Source organism: Panthera uncia, chromosome B4 (assembly GCF_023721935.1).
Source record: "Panthera uncia isolate 11264 chromosome B4, Puncia_PCG_1.0, whole genome shotgun sequence".
NCBI classification, from domain to species: domain Eukaryota; kingdom Metazoa; phylum Chordata; class Mammalia; order Carnivora; family Felidae; genus Panthera; species Panthera uncia.
The window spans coordinates 129,144,298-129,151,157 of NC_064809.1; the positions used below are offsets into that span (position 1 = coordinate 129,144,298).

The 6,860-nt window shown below is 44.0% G+C and overlaps 1 pseudogene; it reads left to right on the forward strand.

Annotated features, from left to right (window-relative positions):
• The first annotated feature begins 27 nt into the window (after positions 1 to 27).
• Positions 28 to 6,860, forward strand: part of LOC125919926 (uncharacterized) — a 21,527-nt pseudogene continuing 14,694 nt past the window's right edge.

Consider the following 6,860-nt stretch of genomic DNA (forward strand, 5'->3'; position numbering starts at 1 on the left):
GGCCCCGCCCCCTGGCCCCGCCCCACGATGGAGCCCCGCCCCGCCCGCCGCCGCGCCGCGGGCCGGGAGCTGCTGTTCTGCGGAGCCGGCCCGCGGGACTTATTTGGCGCCGGTGTTGCTTGGCACTGGGGCGGAGCGAGATCTTAATACCGAGACGCGTTTCTTTAAATGCTCCCGGCGACCCTGAGAGGCCGGAAACGACACGCCCCGGTTGGGCAGATGAGGAGCGGGCCGACCTCGGAGGCCAAGCGGCCCACCTCCTACGGGGGACGGGCGGGGCCGGGGAGCGAACCCCAGAGCGGCGGGAGGGCGGGGCCAGCCGAAATTTCCTTCTGAAGACCGAGGGCTCTAGATCCGGGCTCCGCGGCGGCGTGGTTTGGCCAGTCCTAAGCCGGCGCCTGCCTGTTCGTCAGTCTGTCCGTCCGTTGGAGGCTGTGCGGAGGGCCCCGGCTAGGCGATAATTCGCGGCAGGTGTGGCCGGGGCGGATAGAACGTGCACACCGGGACCGGTTTTGCTGCCACGCGCTTGGCGCTGGGCATCCAGTAGCGCTCCACTGTTTGTGGAATGAATGGATCTCGAGGTCCCAGCCTCACCCACCCCAACCCGCTTCCGTTTTCGCTCCCGCGCCACCATTCATCCCCGCCCGGAAGCGCGCCCCTCCGGCTCCCACCGCCTACCTGCATCGATCCCAAGTCCTGCCTCTCTGCCCTCTCCCCTCCACACCCCTCGTCCTTTCCTCTGGGCTGCAGCCCTTTCCGAGCCCGCGTCCACACAGTGCCAGAGAGCGCTTTCTAAAATGCAGATGTGACTGGGTCACCTTAGTGCTTAAAAACCTCCCATAGCTCCTTATTCCGCTCAGAATAAAGTCCAAAAGCCTCAGTCTGGAGCACAGAAGAAAGAAATGATAGATTTACACTTGATTTTTTTTTTTTTTTTTTTTAATCAGAAGCCAGCCAGAAGGCGCTGGAATGATTTATCTAATGTCCCGGGAAAAAATAACCATCATCTTAGAATTATATACCCAGTGAAAATTTATTCCAAGAATCATGTGCCCAGTGAAAATATCTTTCCAGGAGGAGGTGGAATAAGATTTACAAATGCTAAGACTAAGTCTTTGCCACTAGCAGACCCTCCCTAAAGGAAATTCCAACGGAAGAACTTGAGACAGGAAAAGATGATCACAGACAGGTCTGATGCAATAGGGAATAAAGAACAATGAAGAACATTGATAATATAAAACAATAACAATGCCTTCCGGATAAAAATAGAATTAAAATACACAAGAACAATAGCATATAACTTGGATGAGTGGAGTTAAAGGGTTCTAAAATCCTTTTTTTTTACTCAGGAGGACAATGGAGATATGAAATAACGCAGACTTGTTAAGAATGTAAGTTGTCATTACCAAGGTACACTAAAAGAATGGAACTGCAGTTTATAATCTTTATTCAAATTCTTACAGGAGGAAAATAGAATGAGAAAATCAACCCTCTCAATCCTAAGCCAAGTGAGAATGGAGAGAAAAATAAATACAAGACAGGTGGGACAAATGACAGATATAAATTCAAATGTGCTGTAATTCCATAAATGCAAGCGGACTAGATGTTGTTAAAATACAAAGATGGGGCGCCTGGGTGGCTCAGTCGGTTGAGCATCCGGCTTCAGCTCAAGTCATAATCTCTGGGTTCATGAGTTCGACCTCCGTATGGGGCTCTGTGCTGACAGCTCGGAGCCTGGAGTCTGCTTCGGATTCTGGGTCTCCTTCTCTCTCTGCTCCTCCCCTGCTTGTGCTCTCTCTCTCTCTCTCTCTCTCTCTCTCTCAAAAATAAACAAACAAACAAACATTAAAATAAATTTAAAAAAATAAAATACAAAGACTATCAGACTGGGTAAAAATCCTACTACATGCAATTTGGAGAAGACATCCGCAGGAGACACTTCCCAAAACAAGGGTAGAGAGAGGATCAAAGTGAATGCATGGGAAAGGACATCACACAAAGGCTAACGAAAAGAAGGCTGATTTATTCCCTTTAATTCCGGTGGGGGGGGACCCTCACTAGAGATCAAGAGAGTTGCTTCAAAATGAAAATGATCCAATTTGCCAGAAAGAGAGAACAATTTCATATCTGTGTGCAAATTCCATAATCTTAACATATAAGAAACATGAAGAAAGCTACACAGAAAAATAAACCCACAATTATGGTGGGAGATCTAAAAACACACCCCTCTAATTGGTAGAACAAACAGAAATATATTCAATAAGAATATGATGAAAACATTTGACTAATGAACTTTCATAGAACACTGTGGCTACCACGGCAGAATACTTTCCAAGACTTGTGGGATATTTACAAAAACAGTAAATCTCAAGAAATTGCTAAAGTTTGAAATCATACAGAGTACATCCTCTGACCACAACGCAAATAAGCCAGAGATCAATAATGAAAAGATTTACGATTTCTTCTTTGGTCCATCAGTTATTTAGAAATTAAGATGTGTGTTTCTAAGTAACTGATGGACCAAAGAAGAACTCATAATAGAAATTATAAAATACTTTTAACTGAATGGAATGGAAATATTACATATTAAAAACTGCGTGGGTGCCTGGCCGGCTCGGCACCCACAACCCCTGATCTTGGGGTTGTGAGTTTGAGCCCCATGTTGGATGTAGAGATTACTTAAAAATAAACTCTTTTTTAAAAAGTTTTTTAATGTTTATTTTTGAGAGACACACACTCAGAGTGCAAGTGGGGGAGGGGCAGAGAGGGAGACACAGAATCCGAAGCAGGATCCAGGCTCCGGGCTGTCAGCACAGAGCCCAGCACGGGGTTCCAACTCACCAACCGCGAGATCATGACCTGGGCTGAAGTCGGACGCTTAACTAACTGAGTCACCCAGGCGCCCTTAAAAATAAAGTCTTAAAAAAAATTAGCAGGATACAGCTAAAGCATGACTCAAAGAGAAGTTTATGGCTTTTAATGCTTATATTAGAAAAGAGAAAAGGCTGAAAGTAGTAAGTGCCCATCTCAAGAAGCTGGGAAAAGGACAGTAAAGTAAAACAAAGAAAAAAAAGGACAGAGTAACATCAAGAGCAGAAGGTGATGGAAAGGATCAACAAAAAACAAAACTTACTTCTAGAAAAACACTGATTATAACTGACAACCGCTGGTGAAATTGATCAAGAAAAAAGAGCGAGGGCGCAATTAACCAATGTCGGGAATAAAGAGCGAGAGAGTCTGCTGAGGTTGAGAAAAAGAAGATAAAAGATAATTATGAATAACTATTGCAGTAACTTCAACATTTTAATGAACTGGGAACATTTTTAGAAAACTGTAACCTACCAAAACTTATTTGAGAGAAACCATGAATGAGCACCCCTGGTCACAGTACCAAAGTATCTAACAACGGGGCACTGGAACATTCATAACAGGTGCCTGCCTTAGCATTGAGCAGAGTCCAAGAGACCCCTGGCTATGCCAGGCATTAACTCTTTTATCTATGTGTCATCAGAAGGTCTGGGGGATCTGGGGCAGGTATGGGGTGGCTGTGGCACTTGGCGGGTTGGGAGTGGTGGCTCTGTACCAACGGATATGAAATTATCTTGGTGCTATAGCAACCTGATGTCCCATGGCACCAACTGAACATCAGATCTCCCCATAAGCGTTGAAAGAATTGACTTGATCATCAGTAATGTTCCCACAAAGAAAACTCAGGCCCAGAGGGCTTCACCTAGGAGTTATTTAAAGAAGAAATCATTCTAGTCTCACCCCAACTATTCTGCATGCCACAAGTACAGCGCCAAAAAAAAAAAAAAAAATTATAGACCAGTGTCACTCAGGAATATAGATACAAAATTCTTAATCAAAACATCAGCAAACCAAATGTGGCAGTGTAGAAAAATGATACTACCTCGTGACAAAACTGGGTCTCATCCGGAAATGCAAGGTTGGCTTACCATTTGAAAATCAGTCAATGTAATTCACCACATTGAAAGTTCAAGGAGAAAGACATAGGGTCATCTCCAGAGATGCAGGGAAAGCTCAACATTCATTTATGTCTTAAAATGTGTAGCAAACTAGAAATACAAAGAGAATGTCTTTATCCTGGTAAAGGTATTTCCAAAAAGCCTACAGCAAATATCCTAATTAAGGGAGAAATTGAAAGCATTCCCCTTGAGATTGGTAAGAAAGGCAAGGGTGGTTGCAATCTCCGTTTCTATGACACGTGACACCAGATATCCTAGACCTGTGTTGCCCAATATGGTAGCCACTGGCCACCTGTGATTATGAGAACATCACCTGTGACTAGACCCAACTGAGTTGTAAGGGTAAAGCTCAATACTTATTGGACTTTTAACGACTTAGTACAGAAAAAAAAAACTTCACGCCATAAAATGTTTCATTAGTAGTTCTATATTGGGGCACCTGGGTGGCTCAGTCGCTTAGGCGTCGGACTTCGGCTCAGGTCATGATCTCATGGTTCATGAGTTCAAGCCCCGCGTCGGGCTCTGGGCTGACAGCGCGGAGCCTGGAGCCTGCTTCGGATTCTGTGTCTCCCTCTCTCTCTGCCTCTTCCCTGTCCGCGCTGTCTTTCTCTCTCTTTCTCAAAAAGAAATAAAGGTAAAAAAAAAATCATTCTACATGGGTTACATGTTGAAACAATATTTTTTATATAGTGGGTTATATGAAATATAAAAATGAATTTCACCTACTTCTTTTGATTTTTTTTAATGTGCTAGCGAAAGATTTCACATTATGCATGTGGCCTGCATAAATGACCCACATTAGGTTTCTCTTGGACAGTGCTGTCCTAGACAGCAAGACAACAAAATGAAAACAAAGGTAAGAGGATTATTTTACCTTTGTAGAAGTGTCAGTGTTTTCAGATTCCATGTAGAAAATCCAAAAAAATTCTTCAGATTATTTTTTCAGGTTAATAAAAGCATTTAGCAAAATGGTCGGATTTAAAAAAACAAAAACAATATACAAAAATCTGTTGTTCTGTGCTTCTCTATGCCGGTAATAAATGATTAGAAAATGAAATACAATAAGCTATCATTTATAGCATAATACAAATATGTAAAGTGCCTAGGAATAAATCGAGTGAAAATATGCAAAGTCATTATGGAATAAAATTTTATACTGAGAGGGGTGTCTAGATGACTCAGTCAGTTGAGCATCTGACTCTTGATTTTTGCTCGGGTCATGATCTCACGGTTCATGAGATCCAGCCCAGGGTTGGGCTCTGCACTGACAGCCCAGAGCCTACTTGGGATTTTCTCTCTCTCTCTCTCTCTCTCTCTCTCTGCCCCTCCCCCACATGCACACATGCTCTCTCTCTCTCTCCAAATATAAATAAAGAAACATTTAAAAAAATTCTATACTGAGAAACATTAAAGACTAGATCAAAATGGCTGGCTGGCTCAGTCCGCGAAGCACGGGGCTCTTGATCTTGGGGTCGTGAGTTTGAGCCCCATGTTGGGTGCAGAGATTACTTAAGAATAAAACCTTTCATAAACAAACAAACAGGCGGTTACCAGAGGGGAGGTGCGTGGGTCAGGGGTGGAGGAAATAGGTGAAGGCTTACGAAGAGTATACACTTAACCACGATGAGCACTGAATAATACATACACAGAATTGTTGAATCACTGTATTGTGCACCCCAAACTACTCTAACACTGTGTGTTAACTACATGGGAATTAAAATGCTTTAAAATGGAGAGTTAAGCCGTGTTCACAGATTGAAAGACTCCGGACTGGAACCATGTCAATTCTCTCCAAATGGATCTGTAGAGTCAAAGCAATCCTAATCAAGATCATCCAATTTGGGGGAACTGGAGAGGCTGTATGGAACATTTATTGGGAAGTACAAAGGACCGGACTAGCCAGGGCACCCTTAAGGGAGGAGATGGTGGAGAAGAAATTGTCCCTAGCCGCTAACAAGACATTACCAAAACACTCAACAAACACATACAGAGATTTGGAGGGAGGGAGAGAGACGGAGATCGCTCAGTTGAGTATGTACTTTGTTATAAATGGTGCTGAATAATTAGTGATTCACATGGGGGAAAATGCCATCATTTCTCCTACATCACGAAAATTTACTCCATATGACTTTCAAGCCTAAATGTGAAAAGCAAAACGCTGAAACTTTTAGAAGATATTTGGAAATATCTTTATTCACGTGAGGTAGAGAATAACGTCTTGCATGAGCCACAAAGAACATGTCACACAGGAAACAAATCAATAACTCCGACAACATCCACATTATGAACTCTATCAGAGACTAGATAGTTACAAGAGGAAGAAAACAGGGTGTCTGGGTGGCTCGGTGGTTAAGCATCTGACTTCGGCTCAGGTCATGATCTCACCGTTCGTGAGCTCGAGCCCTGCTTCGGGTGAGCCCCGCTTCTCTCTGTCTGTCTCCCTCTCCGTCTCCCTCCTCCCATCGTGGGACTCTCTCTCTCTACCCCTCTCTCACTTGCGCCCCCTCCTTTCAAAAAACAAAAAAGAGAGAAAAGAAAAAGGAAGAAAACATTTAAACTACTCATTAATTGACAAAGGAGACTATGTAAGGAATTCCTATGAATTGATAAGGAGGATAAAAAAAACTGGGGCACCTGGGTGGCCCAGGGCTTGATCTCTGGATCTGAGTTCAAGCCCTGAGCCGGGCTCCACACTGAGCGAGGAGCCTATTAGAAAAAAAAAAAAAAAGGCTAGGCAAGATCCTCTCCTAGGGACACACCTCAGAGCGACCACGCTCGTACACATGCACCCGAATCCTTGTTTTGTTTTGTTTTGTTAAATGTTTATTTATTCTTGTGAGGCGGGGGGGGGGGGGGGGGGGGGGGGGGGGGGGG